Source organism: Dendrobates tinctorius, unplaced genomic scaffold (genome assembly GCF_039654945.1).
Source record: "Dendrobates tinctorius isolate UK_male_01 unplaced genomic scaffold, ASM3965494v1 ptg000064l, whole genome shotgun sequence".
Lineage (NCBI taxonomy): Eukaryota > Metazoa > Chordata > Amphibia > Anura > Dendrobatidae > Dendrobates > Dendrobates tinctorius.
The window spans coordinates 21872987-21891617 of NW_027361732.1; positions in this window are offsets into that span (position 1 = coordinate 21872987).

Below are 18631 nucleotides of genomic sequence, written 5' to 3' on the forward strand. Positions count from 1 at the left end.
GCAGCAGGCTGGAATGCATACGAGACAATTATTTTAGCATTACACTGCAACACTGATGGTATCGCAGTATGTAGCAGAAGCAATCGATGATTGCAAGTTCAACTCCCCAAAGAAGATTAAAAAAGCTGAACAAAATTAAAAAAAATTCTAAAAATTCTGATTACCATCTTTAGCCTCCTTAAAAAATAAATCTGTAAAAAACAGATCCATTAAAATATAAAAATAAAACATAAGGATAAAAGGAATAAGAGAGGAAAATAGAAACAACAGATGTGCAGGAATAAGATGTGTCGAATAACATAAGAAATACATAAGAATTAATGAACTTGGAGCATCTTATGAGTATGACTTGCTAGGAAAGTTACTCAGGAGACTGGAGTAACATGAAATGATCATTTTGAATATCTCACATATCTTCACTGCATATAATTCATTGACTGTTCTAGCATTCCATCAAATAAATCTTCTGTAAAGTCCTGTATCAATATGTACAGTGGGGAAAAAAAGTATTTAAAGTATTTAGTCAGCCACCAATTGTGCAAGTTCTCCCACTTAAAAAGATGAGAGACGCCTGTAATTGACTTCATAAGTAAACCACAACTATGAGAGTCAAAATGAGAAAACAAATCCAGAAAATCGACTTGTCTGATTTGGCAAGATTTATTTTGCAAATTATGGTGGAAAAGAAGTATTTGGTCACATAATAACATGCAAGATTTCTGGCTCTCACAGACCTGTAACTTCTTCTTTAAGAGGCTCCTCTGTCCTCCACTTATGACTTGCAGTAATGGCACCTGTTTGAACTTGTTATCAGTATAAAAGACATCTGTCCACAACCTCATAAGTCACTCTCCAAACTATGATGAAGACCAAAAAGCTGTCAAAGGACACCAGAAACAAAATTCTAGCCCTGCACCAGACTGGAAAGACTGAATCTGCAATAGGCAAGAAGCTTGGTGTAATGAAATCAAATGTGGGAGCAATGGTACGAAAATGGAAGACATACAAGACCACGGATAATCTCCTTGATCTGGGTCTCCACGCAAGATCTCACCCTGTGGGATCAAAATGATCACAAGAACAGTGAGAAAAAATCCCAGAACCACATGGAGGTACCTAATGAATGATCTGCATAGAGCTGGGACCATTGTAACAAAGGCTACCATCAGTATCACACTACGCTGCCAGGGACTCAGATCCTGTAGTGCCAGACATGTCCCCTTGCTTAAACCAGTACATGTCCTGGCCCATCTGAAGTTTGCTAGAGAGCTTTTGGAATATCCAGAAGAGTATTGGGAGAATGTTATATTTTCTGATGAAACCGAAGTAGAACTGTTTGGTAGAAACAAAACTCGTCATGTTTGGAGGAGACAGAATACTGAGTTGCATCCAAAGAACACCATTCCTACTGTGAAGCATGGGGGTGGCAACATCATGCTTTGGGGCTGTTACTCTGCAAAGGGACAAGTACAACTGTTCCGTGTACATGAAAGAATGAATGGGGCCAAGTATTGTGAGATTTTGAGTGAAAACCTCATTCCATCAGCAAGGGCATTGAAGATGAAATATTGATGGGTCTTTCAGCATAATAATAATAACATAGTAACATAGTTATTAAGGTTGAAGGAAGACTTTACGTCCATCTTGTTCAACCTATATCCTGTCCTAACTTGGCCTAACATGTTGATCCAGAGGAAGGCAAAAGAAACCCATGTGGCAAACAGTAAGCTTCACATTGGGGAAAAAAATTCCTTCCCGACTCCACATACGGCAGTCAGACTAGCTACTTGGATCAACGCAATGTCAAAGAAACTAGTGTATATAAGATAAGATAATCCTTTAATCGTTCACCATGGGGAAATTCAGAGCATTACAGCAGCAAGGCAGGAACAAGTACAGATACAGATGCATAAAGGCATTACATATAACCTGTAATACACTTTTCAAGAAAGGCATCCAGTCACTTCTTAAATTTTAGTAGGGCATCACTTATTACAACATCATATGGCAGAGAGCTCCTTAGTCTCACTGCACTTACAGTAAAGAATCCACGTCTGTGAGTATGCTTAAGCCATCTTTCCTCCAGATGTAGAGGATGCCCCCTTGTCCCTGTCACAGGTCTAAGAGTAAAAATATCATTAGAAAGGTCTTTGTACTGTCCACGCATATATTTATAGATTGTAATAAGATCACCCCTAAGCCTTCGATTTTCCAAACTAAAGAACTCCAAGTGTAATAACCTGTCTTGGTATTGCAGACCCCCCAGTTCCCTAATAACCTTGGTCGCTCTTCTCTGTACCCGCTCCAGTTCAGCTATGTCTTTCTTATACACCGGAGACCAGAACTGTATGCACTATTCTAAGTGTGGTCGCACTAGTGACTTATGTAGAGGTAAAATTATGCTCTCCTCATGAGCATCTATGCCTCTTTTAATGCATCCCATTATTTTATTTGTCTTTGCAGCAGCTGCCTGACACTGGCCACTAAATGTGAGTTTGTCGTCCACCCATACATCCAGGTCTTTTTTAGTAACAATTTTGCCCAGTGCTTTACAATTAAGCACATAATTATACATCTTGTTTGCTCTACCCAAGTGCATGACCTTACATTTATCCCCATTAAATCTCATTTGCCATTTATCAGCCCAAGCTTCTAGTTTACATAAATCCTCCTGTAATATAAAATTGTCCTCCTCTGTATTGATTACCCTGCAGAGTTTAGTGTCATCTGCAAATATTGAAATTCTACTCTCTATGCTCCCTACAAGGTCATTAATAAATATGTTAAAAAGAAGCAGGCCCAATACTGACCCCTGTGGTACCCCACTGCTAACCATGACCCAGTCCGAGTGTGCTCCATTAATAACCACCCTTTATTTCCTATCCCTGAGCCAGTTCTTAACCCACTTACACATATTTTCCCCTATCCCCATTGTTCTCATTTTATGTATCAACCTTTTGTGTGGCACCGTGTCAAAAGCTTTTGAAAAGTCCATGTACACCACGTCCACTGCATTCCCTTGGTCCAGTCCAGAACTTACCTCTTCATAAAAGCTTATCAGATTAATCTGACAGGAGATGTCCCTCGTAAACCCATGTTGATATTAGGTGATTAGGTTATTCTTCTTCAGATACTCCAGTATAGTATCTCTTAGAAAACCCTACAGGATTTTACCTACAGTTGAGGTTAAACTTACTGGCCGATAATTTCCAAGTTCAGTTTTTGTCCCCTTTCTGAACATTGGCACCACATTTGCCATTCGCCAGTCCTGTGGTACAGACCCTGTTACAATGGAATCTTTAAAGATTAAAAATAATGGTCTATCTATGACTGTACTTAATTCCTGAAGTACTCAGGAGTGTATCTCATCCGGGCCCGGGGATTTGCAAATTTTAGTGATTTTTAGACGCCGCCGTACTTTCTGCTGGGTTAAGCAGGTGACATTTAATGGAGAATCCCTAATCATGTTATCCGTCATGGGATTTTCTTGGGTAAATGCTGTTGAAAAAAAGGAATTTAGCATATAGGCTTTTTCCTCATCCTCATCCACCATTTCACCCATACTATTTTTAAGGGGGCTAACATTATCATTTATTAGTTTCTTACTATTTATGCAGTTAAAGAATATTTTACTATTATTTTTACTTTCTCTGGCTATGAGTCTCACAGTCTCAATCTTTGCTGTCTTGATTTGCATTTTACAGAATTTATTTAATTTTCTGTATTTATTTAATGCCTCATCACTACCTACTAGCTTTTATTCTCTAAATGCTTTATTTTTGCCCCTTATTGCACCCCTTACAGCTCTATTTAGCCACAGTGGTTTCCTCCTAATTCTAGCATGTTTATTCCCATACGGTGTATATTGTGCACAGGTCCTATTCAGGATGCTAATAAACGTCTGCCATTTTCCTTGTGTATTTTTATGTCTCAGGATATCGTCCCAGTTAGAGATGAGCGACTTTGCCTTTTTTAGGGTTGAGTCGGGATTCAAGAAACCAGACTTTCTCAAAAGTCGAGTAGAACAAAATCGGCCGACTACAGGGAAAAGTCGGAGGTCTGACTGAAACACGAAACCCAATGCAAGTCAATGGGGAAGCAAAGTCGACTGGGAATGGAGGACAGTAAACACACCTACAGTGCCCATTTCAATGTCAACAACATCAATTCTTATTACTTAAGCTTGTCAACCTTAATTTACTTTATAATAATAGTTACGCTTTGAAAACTGGGGGTTATTTGGCTAAAGTTGTGGGGGGGTAGGACTGGCTTCAGGTTTTCGTGTGCCCCAGGCCAAAGAGTGTCAGTGCGCCACTTTAACACATACCACAATTCATGATGCTCCGATACGGCACAGAAATATAGGTATAGTACAATGAAAAATACTTCACTTCTTACATGACATAACTGATATCTATTTTAAATTCTACAATAGCTCAAAAAACGGACAGTATATTACTCCATGCAGTATTATGACAACCACATAGTGCACCATTCAGAATGATGAGCCCCATATATTTCTCCATACAGAATAATTGGTCCCATATAATGTTCCACACAGTATATGATGAGCTCCACATAATGATACAGTATATGATGGTCCCCATGGATGATGTTCCAGTGTCTTATGGGCCCAAATAATGCTCCATATATAATGGGCCCCATTTCTAATGCTCCAGTGTATAATGGGCCCAGTAAATGCTGCTCCAGTGTCTGATGTCCCCCATTTGGAATGCTCCAGTATATGATAGGCCTCATGGATGATGCTCCAGTTTCTTATGGGCCCAAATAATGCTCCTTATATAATCTGCCCCATTTAGAATGCTCCAGGATATGATGGGCCCCATGAATGATGCTCAAGTGTCTTATGGGCCCAAATAATGCTCCATATATAATGGGCCCCATTTCTAATGCTCCAGTGTATAATGGGCCCCATAGATGCTGCTCCGGTGTCTGATCTGCCCAATTTAGAATGCTCCAGTATATGATGGGCCCCATGGAAGATGCTCCAGTGTCTTATGGGCCCAAACAATTCTCTATATATAATGGGCCCCATTTCTAATGCTCCAGTGTATAATGAGCCCCATAAATGCTGCTCCAGTGTCTGATGTCCCCCATTTGGAATGCTCTCCAGTATATGATGCGCCTCATGGATGATGCTCCAGTGTCTTTTGGGCCCAAATAATGCTCCATATATAATGGGCCCCATTTCTAATGCTCCATTGTATAATGGGCCCCATAGATGATGCACCAGTGTCTGATGTCCCCTATTTGGAATGCTCCAGTATATGATGGCCCCATGGATGATGCTCCAGTGTCTTATGGGCCCAAATAATGCTCTATATATAATTGGCCCCATTTCTAATGCTCCAGGGTACAATGGAACCCGTAAATGTTGCTCCGGTGTCTTATGTCCCCCATTTGGAATGCTACAGTATATGATGGGCCTCATGGATGATGCTTCAGTGTATAATTGGCCCAAATAATGCTCCATATATAATCTTCCCCATTTAGAATGCTCCAGTATATGATGGGCCCCATGGATGATGCTCCAGTGTCTGATGTCTCCCATTTGGAATGCTCCAGTATATGATGGGCCTTATGGATGATGGGATGATGCTCCAGTGTATGATGGACCCCATATATTATTCTTCAGTGTAAAGTGTTCCCCAAAAATTGCTCCCAACCTTTGAAAAATTAAATACCTCTCCTCGCTGGCCACTGCTCTACTGTGGACTCCTCAGTGTTGCCATCTTCCAGCTCTCTGCCCTTGGACTGTTTATAGGCAGAGGGCATACAGACATGATATCATCGCACTCTCTGACCTGAATGTCACTGTCAGGAAATGCGGAAGACGTCACGGCAGTGGAGCAGGGAGAGGTAAGTATTGTAAGTGCTGTGGCCCTGAGCAAGCAGGGGGCCCACTCGTGGGCGACAGCACTGGCACAGGGCCCCTCATACTACGCCGGTGTGTCTGACGGCGAGTGGGCCCTCCCACCGGCAGAGACACTTTTGCGTACTATGAGGGGCCCTGTGCCAATGCCGTCGCCCACAAGTATGCCCCCACCTGCTCAGGGAACCGGCACTTTCATCTGCACCTTCCTCCGTGTCACCGTGTAAAGTGGTATAGTATGTGGGAAGGGGCACCTGAGTTTCTTCAGGGTCAGATTCTGGCTCTGTAGAGTGCGAGGGGAATGTAGTACTGTGGGTGAATGTATCAGCAGAATCATCTAGCAGTGGTTGTGCATCAGTGCAATCCATCTCTGATTCATGTTGGACTGGGGAACTCAGGATTTGACTTGATAACCCAGGCATGGTATGTGAAAAGAGCTCCATGGAGTAATCTGAAGTGTGGGCTGCCGAATCCTCCACTTTTGGTGGGGGTGAAGGACACAAGGAAAGGGGTTTTCCTGACCAGAAGCTTGCACTGATGACTCAGTGCTTGCATTTTTTTCAACTTCAGAAGAGGAGGCGATAGAGCTGGAGGCTGTATCGGCAAAGTAAGCCAAAACTAGTTTCTGATGCTCTGGCTTTAAAAGCAGTCTACCTACTCCCAGAAAAGGGACTTTTGGGGTCCAATTTCTCCTGTTACCCTTGTGAAAATAAAAAATTGCGAGCTAAAAAATCATTTTTTGAGGAAAAAAAATTATTTTTGATTTTCATGGCTCTGCGTTATAATCTTCTGTCAAGCCCTTGGGGGTTCAAGGTGCTCACCACACATCTAGGCAAGTTCCTTATGGGGTCTAGTTTCCAAAATGGGGTCACTTGTGGGGGGTTTCCACAGTTTAGGTACATCAAGGGCTCTGCAAATGTAACATGATGCCCGCAGACCATGCCATCAAAGTGAGCATTTCAAAATGTCACTACTTCCCTTCCGAGCCCTGACGTGTGCCCATACAGTGGTCATCCCCCACATATGGGGTATCAGCGCACTCAGGACAAACTGGACAACAACCTTTGGGGTTGAATTATTCCTGTTACCCTTGTGAAAAAAAAAATTGCGGGCTAAAAATCATTTTTTTTGAGGAAAAAAATGAATTTTTATTTTCATGGCTCTGCGTTATAAACTCCTGTGAAGCACTTGGGGGTTCAAGGTGCTCACCACACATCTAGATAAGTTCCTTGGGGGGTCTAGTTTCCAAAATGAGGTCACATGTGGGAGGTTTCCACTGTTTAGGCACGCAGGGGCTCTGCAAATGTAACATGACGCCCGCAGACCATACCATCAAAGTCAGCATTTCAAAATGTCACTGCTTCCCTGCTGAGCCCCGACGTGTGCCCAAACAGTGGTTCCCCCCACATATGGGGAACCAGCATACTCAGGACAAACTGTAGAACAACTTTTGGGGTACAATTTCTTTTGTAACCCTTGTGAAAATAAAAAATTGTGGACTAAAAAATATTTTTTTTAGGAAAAAAAAATATTTTTTAATTTCACGGCTCTGCGTTATAAACTTCTGTGAAGCACTTGGGGGTTCAAAGTGCTCACTATGCATCTAAATAAGTTCCTTAGGGGGTCTAGTTTCCAAAATGGGGTCATTTGTGGGGGAGCTCCAAAGTTTAGGCACACAGGGGATCTCCAAACATGACATGGTGTCCGCTAACGATTGGAGCTAATTTTCATTTCAAAAAGTCAAATGGTGCTCCTTCCCTTCTGAGCCCTGCCGTGCGCCCAAACAGTAGTTCCCCCTCACATATTGGGTACCAGCGTACTCAGGAAAAACTGGACAACAACTTTTGTGGTCCAATTTCTCCTGTTACCCTTGTAAAAATAAAAAATAGCGTGCTAAAAACTCATTTTTGAGGAAAAAAAATGATTTTTTATTTTCACTACTCAACGTTATAAACTTTTGTGAAGCACTTGGGGGCTCAAAGTGCTCACTACACATCTAGATAAGTTCCTTAAGGGGTCTAGTTTCCAAAATGGGGTCACTTGTGGGGGAGCTCCAATGTTTAGGCACACAGGAGTTCTCCAAACGCGACATGGTGTCCGCTAACGATTGGAGCTAATTTTCCATTCAAAAAGTCAAATGGTGCTCCTTCCCTTCCGGGCCCTGCCGTGCACACAAACAGTGGTTTATGACCAAATATGAGGTATTGGTGTGCTCAGGAGAAATTGCCCAACAAATTTTAGGATCCATTTTATCGTGTTACTTTTTTATACGGATCAATTTGTGAAGCACCAGGGGGTTCAAAGTGATCAATATGCATCTAGATAAGTTCCTTGGGGGGTCTAGTTTTCAAAATGGGGTCACTTGTTGGGGAGCTCCAATGTTTAGGCGCACAGGGGCTCTCCAAACGCGACATGGCAAGCGCTAAATATTCCAGCATATTTTCCATTCAAAAAGTCAAATGTGCTCCTTCCCTTCTGAGCCCTGCCGTGCGCCCAAACAGTGGTTTATGACCACATATGAGATATCGGTGAACTCAGGAGAAATTGCCCAACGAATTTTAGGATCCATTTTATCCTGTTGCCCATGTGAAAATGAAAAAAATGATGCTAAAAAAAATTTGTGTTGGAAAAATTAAAATGTCCATTTTTTTCCTTCCACGTTGCTTTAGTTCCTGTGAAGCACCTGAAGGGTTAATAATCTTCTAGAATGTAGTTTTGAGTAGCTTGAGGGGTGCAGTTTTTAGAATGGTGTCAATTTTGGGTATTTTCTGCCATATAGACCCCTCAAAGTGACTTCAAATGTGAGGTGGTCCCTAAAAAAAATGGTTTTGTAAATTTTGTTGTAAAAATGAGAAATCGCTGGTCAATTTTAACCCTTATAACTTCCTAACAAAAAAAAATTTGCTTCCAAAATTGTGCTGATGTAAAGTAGACGTGTGGGAAATCTTATTTAGTAACTATTTTGTGTCACATGCCTCTCTGGTTTAACAGAATAACAATTCAAATTTTGAAAATTGCGCAATTTTCAAAATTTTCGCCAAATTTCTGATTTTTTCACAAATAAACGCAAAAATTATCGACCTAAATTTACCACTAACATGAAGCACAATATGTCACGAAAAAACAATCTCAGAATCGCTGGGATGCGTTGAAGCGTTCCCGAGTTATTACCTCATAAAGGGACACTGGTCAGAATTGCAAAAAATAGCCAGGTCATTAAGGTCAAAATAGGCTGGGTCATGAAAGGGTTAATATTAGGTCTAGCAGTGCCCCCCTCTTGTTGTGTACTGAACCAGTTGTGAAAGGTAATTGTCTCTCATAGTTGTCAGAAAACCATTACCTTTCCTGGAACTGCAGGTTTTGGTTCCCCAACGTATTTCAGGGTAGTTGAATTCCCCCATAATAATGACTTCTCCTTGAGTCGCTGCTTCATCTATTTGCTTTATGAGGACATTCTCTGTTGCTTCCAATATATTTGGAGACTTAAAAAAAAACCCTATCAGTAATTTATTATTTTTTCCCCCTCTCCTTATCTCCACCCACAGGGACTCTACATTTTCATTAGATTCATATTTACAGTTGTGGCCAAAAGTATTGACACCCCTGCAATTCTGTCAGATAATACTCAGTTTCTTCCTGAAAATGATTGCAAGCACAAATTCTTTGGTATTATTGTCTTCATTTAATTTGTCTTAAATGAAAAAACACAAAAAGAATTGTCCTAAAGCCAAATTGGATATAATTCCACACCAAACATAAAAAAGAGGGTGGACAAAAGTATTGGCGAAAAATCATGTGATGCTTCTCTAATTTGTGTAATTAACAGCACCTGTAACTTACCTGTGGCACCTAACAGGTGTTGGCAATAACTAAATCACACTTGCAGCCAGTTGACATGGATTAAAGGTGACTCAACCTCTGTCCTGTGTCCTTGTGTGTACCACATTGAGCACGGAAAAAGAAAAAAGAAAGAAGACCAAAGAACTGTCTGAGGACTTGAGAAACCAAATTGTGAGGAAGCATGAGCTATCTCAATTCTACAAGTCCATCTCCAAAGACCTGAATGTTCCTGTGTCTACCGTGCGCAGTGTCATCAAGAAGTTTAAAGCCCATGGCACTGTGGCTAACCTCCCTAGATGTGGATGGAAAAGAAAAATTGACAAGGGATTTCAACGCAAGATTGTGCGGATGTTGGATAAAGAACCTCGACTAACATCCAAACAAGTTCAAGCTGCCCTGCAGTCCAAGGGTTCAACAGTATCAACCCGTACTATCCGTCGGCGTCTGAATGAAAAGGGACTGTATGGTAGGAGACCCAGGAAGACCCCGAGACATAAAAAAGCCAGGCTTGAGTTTGCCCAAACTTACCTGAAAAAGCCTAAAACGTTTTGGAAGAATGTTCTCTGGTCAGATGAGACAAAAGTAGAGCTTTTTGGGCAAAGGCATCAACATAGAGTTTACAGGAGAAAAAAAGAGGCATTCAAAGAAAAGAACACGGTCCCTACAGTTAAACATGGCAGAGGTTCCCTGATGTTTTGGGGTTGCTTTGCTGCCTCTGGCACTGGACTGCTTGACCATGTGCATGGCATTATGAAGTCAGAAGACTACCAACAAATTTTGCAGCATAATGTAGGGCCCAGTGTGAGAAAGCTGGGTCTCCCTCAGAGGTCATGGGTCTTCCAGCAGGACAATGACCCAAAACACACTTCAAAAAGCACTAGAAAATGGTTTGAGAGAAAGCACTGGAGACTTCTAAGGTGGCCAGCAATGAGTAAAGACCTGAATCCCATAGAACACCTGTGGAGAGATCTAAAAATGGCAGTTTGGAGAAGGCACCCTTCAAATATCAGGGACCTGGAGCAGTTTGCCAAAGAAGAATGGTCTAAAATTCCAGCAGAGCATTGTAAGAAACTCATTGATGGTTACCGGAAGCGGTTGGTCGCAGTTATTTTGGCTAAAGGTTGTGCAACCAAGTATTAGGCTGAGGGTGCCAATACTTTTGTCTGGCCCATTTTTGGAGTTTTGTGTAAAATGATCAATGTTTTGCTTTTTGCTTCATTCTCTTTTGTGCTTTTTTCATTTAAGACAAATTAAATGAAGATAATACCAAAGAATTTGTGTTTGCAATCATTTTCAGGAAGAAATTGAGTATTATCTGACAGAATTGCAGGGGTGTCAATACTTTTGGCCACAACTGTATTATAACGCAGGATGGGTTTTAAGGATGATTTTACATATAAACACAAACCTCCTCCTCGCTTATTTGTACGGTCTTTTATGAACAGACTATAGCCTTGTAAATTAACTGCCCAGTCATGGCTCTCGTCCAGCCATGTCTCAGATATCCCCACCATGTCATAATTATGTTCCAACAAAATTATTTCTAATTCCTCCATTTTGTTGGCGAGGCTTCTGGCATTAGTATACATGCACTTTATATATCTCTCTGTACCTCTATTCTTTCTTAAATTATTTACTGTTCTAACCCCACCCCCATGCCATCCTCACCCCCAGTTTCATTATTTGTGCCCAGGTCTCTATCTGCACTGTCTTCTCCTCCTATAAAAGGAATACCAAAGCACATTGCCAGGGCAACAAAGGCGTGGCTTCATAAGAAGCATATGAAGATCCTGGAGTGACCTAGCCAGTCTCCAGTTCTCATCCCCTTAGAAAACCTTTGGAGGGATTTGAAAGTCTGTGTTGCCCAGCGACAGGTCCGAAACATCACTGCTCCAGAGGAGATCTGCATGGAGGAATGGGCCAACATACCACCAACAGTGTGTGCCAACCTTGTGGAGACTTACAGAAAACGTTTGACCTCTGTCATTGCCAACAAATGATATATAACAAAATATTGAGATGAACTTTTGTTAATGACCAAATACATATTTTCCACCATAATTTGCAAAATAAATCTTGGCAAATCCGACAAGGCGATTTTCTGGATTTGTTTTCTCATTTTGACTCTTATAGTTGTTGTCTACCTATGATGTCAATTACAGGCCTCTCATCTTTTTAAGTGAGAGAACTAGCACAATTGGTGGCTGACTAAATACTTTTTTCCTCACTGTATTTGTCTATCTGAATGACATACTAATCTTTTCCTGATATAAACAGAATCCTTAGAAAAGAACACATGCTAATGATAATAAAGCAAACACTATACTAAGTGGTAAAGGGGGCTATATTAACAGGGGATGCTCCCATATTTAATGGAAAAACACAGAAGAAAAACAAGCAAAAATTATCCCACATAAAATATATCAAAGTTTATTCAAAAGATATTACAATGCAAAACACTTAATTTCACATAAAAAGACAAAGCGGAAAGTCAATTTACACAGGTGTAAAGCATAAGGTCCCTAGTTATTATAGTGGATGTGTGAGACCAAAAAATAGCAGCAAGTCTCAGCAAGTGCCTGTGCCCATGCAGTTATTACTCTCATGCTGTCTACAGTGCCCTGAGGAAGCCCACGCAAAACGCGTATTGGGGCTGACAGCATTTGGTCCCAGGTGGATACAAGGGGTAAGAACAAAATTTAGCCTGATTTCTGCAGTTTTCGAACCATTTGGCGAACTTAGGGACGTTGGCTGATCCGAAGCAAACCGAACCTTGAAAGGTTCGCTCATCTCTACATTTAATCAGAATACCCAAGCCATTCTGTAGTCCTGAGTATGCTTCCATTTAATGTGTATTCAGCTATAGGTTTACAATGTCCTACATTATCAAAATTAAATCTCACTTGACCAGTGTTTGCCCATTCAGACATCTTATCCAAATAGTTTTTTTGCACTGTGCTATCAATGTCTTTGATAGTTTTTAATATCCTACATTGTTCAGTGCTGTCATAAAATTCTGATACTTTAATCTCAATCCTGTCTATAATGTCATTAATAAAGAGGTTAAAAATAATTAGTCCTAGTAAAAATCCACGTGTTTCCTCACTTCTGACTATCCCATTTAGAGAATCAACCATTTATGATGAGTCTTTGTTTCCTGTCTTTTAGCCAGTTCCTTACCCATCTGCATATAGTTTGTCCTAGACCTTTCTTCTTGAGCTTCATTATAAAAATGCTATGTGGTACAATATCAAATGCCTTTGGAAAGTCCAGATAAATCAAATCAGTTATATTATTACCAACATCCAGATTTGCACTTACCTCCTCATAAAAACCCAGCGTGTTGCTTAGACATGACTTATCTTTCATGAATCCATGCTTGTCAGTTATTAGATTATTTTCTGCAATATGTTTCTCCAAGTCATCTCTTAAAATGCCCTCAAAAATTTTGCTCATTGCTGTTGTCACACTTACTGGATGGTAGTTGCTTGGATTCACCTTCTTACCTTATTTAAAGAGAACCTGACAGCAGGAATTTGCTAAGTAAACTACAGGCATTGTCAGGTTGGCATTGTTAGACTGATTAAAATGATACCTGGGGTAAATAAATCCATCTTGTGGTTCTTGCGTAATCAGTGTTAGAAGTTTTCAGTTAATGAGATGCTCTTGCTCTGGGGGTGAGACTGTAGGCAGAGTCTTATCTTCCAGTTCCTAGCCCTTATTATGACCTTTTTACCACCCTTTTACAACAAGTTCGGGTCCCCATTGAGTTCTATGAGGTTTGGGGTCAGGTTGAAGTTTGAGTACAATTCTGCTACCCGAACTGGACTTTGGAAAATACTCTAGACCAGCATCCCCAACCTGTGGCCTATGATGGGTAGCTCGTGTCATTCTTCAAGCTTGGTGCACTGCCATCAGGTCTAGCAAACAGCTATGAAGAGCAATTATCCAGAGGGTGACTTTTATGAGTAGCCAGCAAAGAAGAGCAGATCTGTAAACATATATACTTCCCATGGGGATTCAGAGATTATTTAAGTTTAGTAAGCTGGAGATTGGATGATACTGCCAGTTTAGAAGAAGTGCTAAAAGCTGGATGGGACAGTGTGGTGGGAGTGCTTGTTGAAGTAGATGGGCAAGGTGGGAGCCTCTAGATTTTGACATACTGCCTTATTTTGATTTCTGTAAAAAACTTTGGCTGTTATTATACTAGTAAAGGGGGCTTTGTATCTCATCACTGTGGGTGGAGCAGGGGCTGAATGTGGCTCACGACCCTCTCAGAGCTGAGTGTGGCTCACGACCCTCTTTCATAGCTGAATGTGGCTCTCATTATGATTTAAAAATAGAAAACACAGTAGTTTGACAATAAATTACTTCATCCATCCACTAACCATGAGTGGAGAAAAAGTTTGGATGTTATCATTCATATTCTCTGATAAAAGGCCAAGAAAGCAAAAATTATGCTGGGGCATGTACACCTTTGAGCCAGACTGTACCTACCTAGCATGTTTGGTTGCACCTTATTTGCAAAAGTTGAATAAAAATCAAAACATTTTCAAACTTTAATAAGTGTTGATCAAAATGAATTGTAACCAAAAACCTGGCAATGGCATTGGACAGGGCAGGGTAAAAGAAAAAAAAACATCACTATTGAAACCATCCATCTGGACAGTATTATTGGCAGAAACCGGCCACAATTTGCCTTCTTTTGCCTTAGGCAAGCGTATTGGTGGGAAGATGCAGAGGAAATAATGTAATATGTGGCAACCATAGTCTAAATTCAAACATCTATGTGAATGTCACCAAAATTATTTTTTATCAGGCGTCATCCTAGTTTCACCCTAGTTGATTTAATTGTTTTCTCTTCTGTTTGTTTTTTTCAACTTAAGAGGTTTGCAGGTTTCCAAGCCAATAAAAGTCCACAGGTAGGTAACATGTTTGTGCTGATAACATTTTCTTTTGTTTATTATAGAAAAGTGAGTTTTGTGTTCCTAGTGCCATACAGTAGGGGACCTGACTTTCAAATTGTTTGTAGCATAACATGTTTGCCATACAGGCCTCATCCACACTCAATTATTTTTTCTCTGATAAACACGATACAGCACTCGACATTTCAACTTGGAATTTACTGTCGCTGAAATTCAGCTGTTTGCAGAGGGGGTGCAAGGTTTAAAATATAATTTTTCGTTGTTAATTCTGTGCCCCTGACATCTGAGCAACATGTCTGGGAAAAAGAGAGGCCATGGTGGAAGTAGAATTAGGCTTGGTGTTCAAGGTGTACGTGGGCTAGGTGGTAATGATTGTCTGAATAATTTAAGGATAGTAACACAGATATTTGAGTACAAGGAAGTGGAGGCCTGATGGTCTCGGAGACTAACGGGAAAGGTAGTAGAATCACTGTAATCTATCCCTCTGAAAGCCTAGAAGGCACGTAACTTGGTGGCCTACCAAATCCCTACTCAGACAAGTATTAGCAGGTGAAAACTGCAAACCATGGCAGGGTACTTGAGGATGGAATAATAAACCACTACACACCATAAGATGGATAACTAAACTAATAGACAACAGGGGTTGGAGAACTAAACTGCTAAACAGCTAAGATTGCAGAACTAAACAAATACCAGAACATGGGGAGCTAAACTACTAGACAACAGGGGTTGGAGAACTAAACTACTAAACAGCCAGGGTTGTAGAACTAAACCAGTACACAACATATCATGGATAACTAAGCCAATTGACAACAGGGGTTGGAGAACTAAACTATTAGACAGCTATGATTGCAGAAATAAACAAATGCACACCAGAACATGGAGAGTTAAACTACTAGACTACAGGAGTTGGAGAACTAAACTACGAAACAGCTTGATTTGGAGAACAAAACTACTACACACCAGGGGATGGAAACTTTAAGCACTAGACAGCAAGGTGTCACTAGACACCAAGTCTTTAAATCCCCAGGGCTTGCAGAACAAACTTCTTTATAAAACACTTCCTCCAGTGCTACTGCCTCCTCCACCGCCTTTAGGGCCTCCACCTAAGCCCTCAACCTCTGCTTTAATGAAACCAACATTACAACACTGCAGAGGGAACTCCCCCAGCTCTGTACTGCATAGCCAGGGCTCACCGCAATCAGGCAGCTTTTAAATTAATATGCCTTGGAGATCGCAGTCATACAGATCAAGAATTGTGGACAGCTATCCATGTCGAGGTTAACCAAGGACTGCCTACACTCAACCTGTAATCAGGGAAGGTCATGTGCGATAACGGTGCAAACCTGGTGGCTGCCCTGCGCAGGGCCAACCTTACATGTACAGCAATTCATAGACCACTATCCCTTCATGGAAGCGCTGCTGTAGAAAACGCTGTCGTTGTGTGTTCACTTTCACAACTACACTTATGTGGGTATAGAGATCTTTTGGACTACTGGCTAACCAATTGATATGTGAAGTGAACACACTGTGGAATTCAGCTCTGCACATGTTGCAGCCACTGTGGCAGTAGCACCGAGACCTTGTGCAGTATGACATTTTGCATAGCCTGGCACATCGCAGTACAGACTTGATGCAAATCACACTTGTGTAGCGGTCACAGATGAAGGACTTTTGCCACCTTCTTCATGTCTTCAAAATGGCTGCTATGATGGTTAGCGGTGACGATGCTGTAATCAGCATCACTATTACTGTCATCTAAATGCTGGAACACACTTTAAAAAGTCTGGGTGTGGAGGTGCTGGTGGTCCCGAGGGAAGACGAGGAAGCAGAGAAGGATGCCTTTAGGGTTAACAATATCTCTAAGTTCAGGTCTCTTGTATCACAGGCAGTTGCCATGGGAGGAACAAATGGAGGATTAACAAATGGAGAAAGACCATGGAAAGGACGAGAAAGAAGAGGTGATGGACGCACACCTGTTAGAACATGAAGAGGAAAATGATTCCCTCTCTGTTGTCCATCGTTGCCAGGAAGGGATCGAGTGAGAAATCTTGAGTGTTATCCTGCCACCAACACACTCCGCAGATAAAGGTTGATCAGGTCCGGACATAGACATTTCAGGTCCAATCTCCAACCTTTATCTGCGCTCGTCCTTCCTGGTGACATGAGAGTGATTCAGAAATGCTTCAGGTACAGTTTGTATTTAATGTGGTCTTCCTTTTAATACATTTAGGAGGCCATAATGGCACAGAGAATATAAAAAACGTAGAGTAGGACTGTTCCATATGAGAATGCCTTGGCGTGGCGGGGTGGCTCAAAGAATTGATCAAATGTTTTCTAAATGTCTTATTTTGAAATAGTTAGAAATCAATATGAGCATATGCACTTTATGTATTGCATTCTGACCATAAGCAGCGCTGGTGTCACACACGGTGAGCGAAAACCAAGTGTAACATAAAGGGAAATGGGGAAGGTGGCCCAGACACTAAGGAAGGGAATTGGAGACCCCTAGGCTAGATCTAATCTCTCCCTAGAACTCCTACCGAGTCCCTATATTGGTTCCTCACCAATTGCCGAGCAGGAACCTGAGGCCCTGAATCTCCCTGGGGCCTAGTCCTGAGTAGGGAACGGGAGGAATATGCGCGCTGCAGTCTCCGCTAAACTAAAGAGGGTAAGGTGAGACAAACAGGGGAACACTTAGCTGAATCACCAGATACGGATACCAGAAGAGGGATTCCAGACACCAAACTGGAGCACTCTGAGAAGGTCCAACACTCTAGCAAGCAGAAGAGGAAATTAAGCTATTACCCGCACTGGGTCACAGCTGAGCCACTAACTAAATAGATCCAAACTTCTCAGGGCAGGAGGAGGTCGACGCTGGGTCCTAGAGGCAGATGGTTCAGGGAGAAGTCTGTATGGACAGGCGCTCAGACCTTCTGAGGCCTGATGCATGATGATAGCATGTCACCTCCGAAGCGCTCGTGACAGCTGGCTTCTCCCCTTTTTTATTTGTTTATTATTATAAACAATACATATTTCACTTGCACTTTTATTGTCACCAAGTTTTCTTTCCGTCTAATCTAAGACAACCATAATGTAGAGACTAAGATCCTGAGTTATTTACTGGGCTTACTTGTAGTTTTTATAAAAATCAATGTTCAATAACCAGGACATTTTAACAAAAGGACTGGAAAATCTGTTGCTATAAAGTCAACTATATTCATGAGTTTTGTATAGCCCCATCCTATTTGATAGTTTTCTGCCTATGCACAATGGTCACAGAAAACTATTAATCTGTGTTGTGGTAGGACTGATAGATCTGGAGAAGATAAAACAGTGATTTTAATAAAAAAAAATACAACACAGAGCACAGTAAGTGATACATTGAAGGAGTCAGTATCTCTGCCTGTACATCATGCTGCTGTCATATTGACTAGTAAAAACCTGGTGACAGATTCTCTTTCAAGATCATTTTTCCCTTATGTTTACTGAATATTCACTGTGTCCTGTTCATGGCTTTTTCCTTCTAGCTGGACTATATTATCTCCAGACTGCTCAGTAATTTATTGTACATTGGTAATGGTTATCGTTGAACAATGTTATTCTTCTAAATAATCTTCCATCCTTTCATTCCTTTGCAATTGTGGCATTTTATATTTTATTGACAGAATGATAAATACTAGGATACTATTTGGCTTTTGAGGCTGTTAAATTCAGCATTTTTGGCTGCAGCAGGTGTCTTTAATCTTTCTGCATCATAACTTTAAGTTCATGCTTCACTTCTCTAGCATTTTACGGCACAGATTTGATCTTCTATAAACACACATCATACTGTTTTTTTTTCCTGCTAGTGATAAAGATGTCCTTTAAATAATGTCAACATATGAAACAGTTTTAGCTGCCATCATTCTCCTTATACTTGAAGTATAAGGCCTGAGTCACACTAACCTGCACAAAATACGCTCCGTAGTTT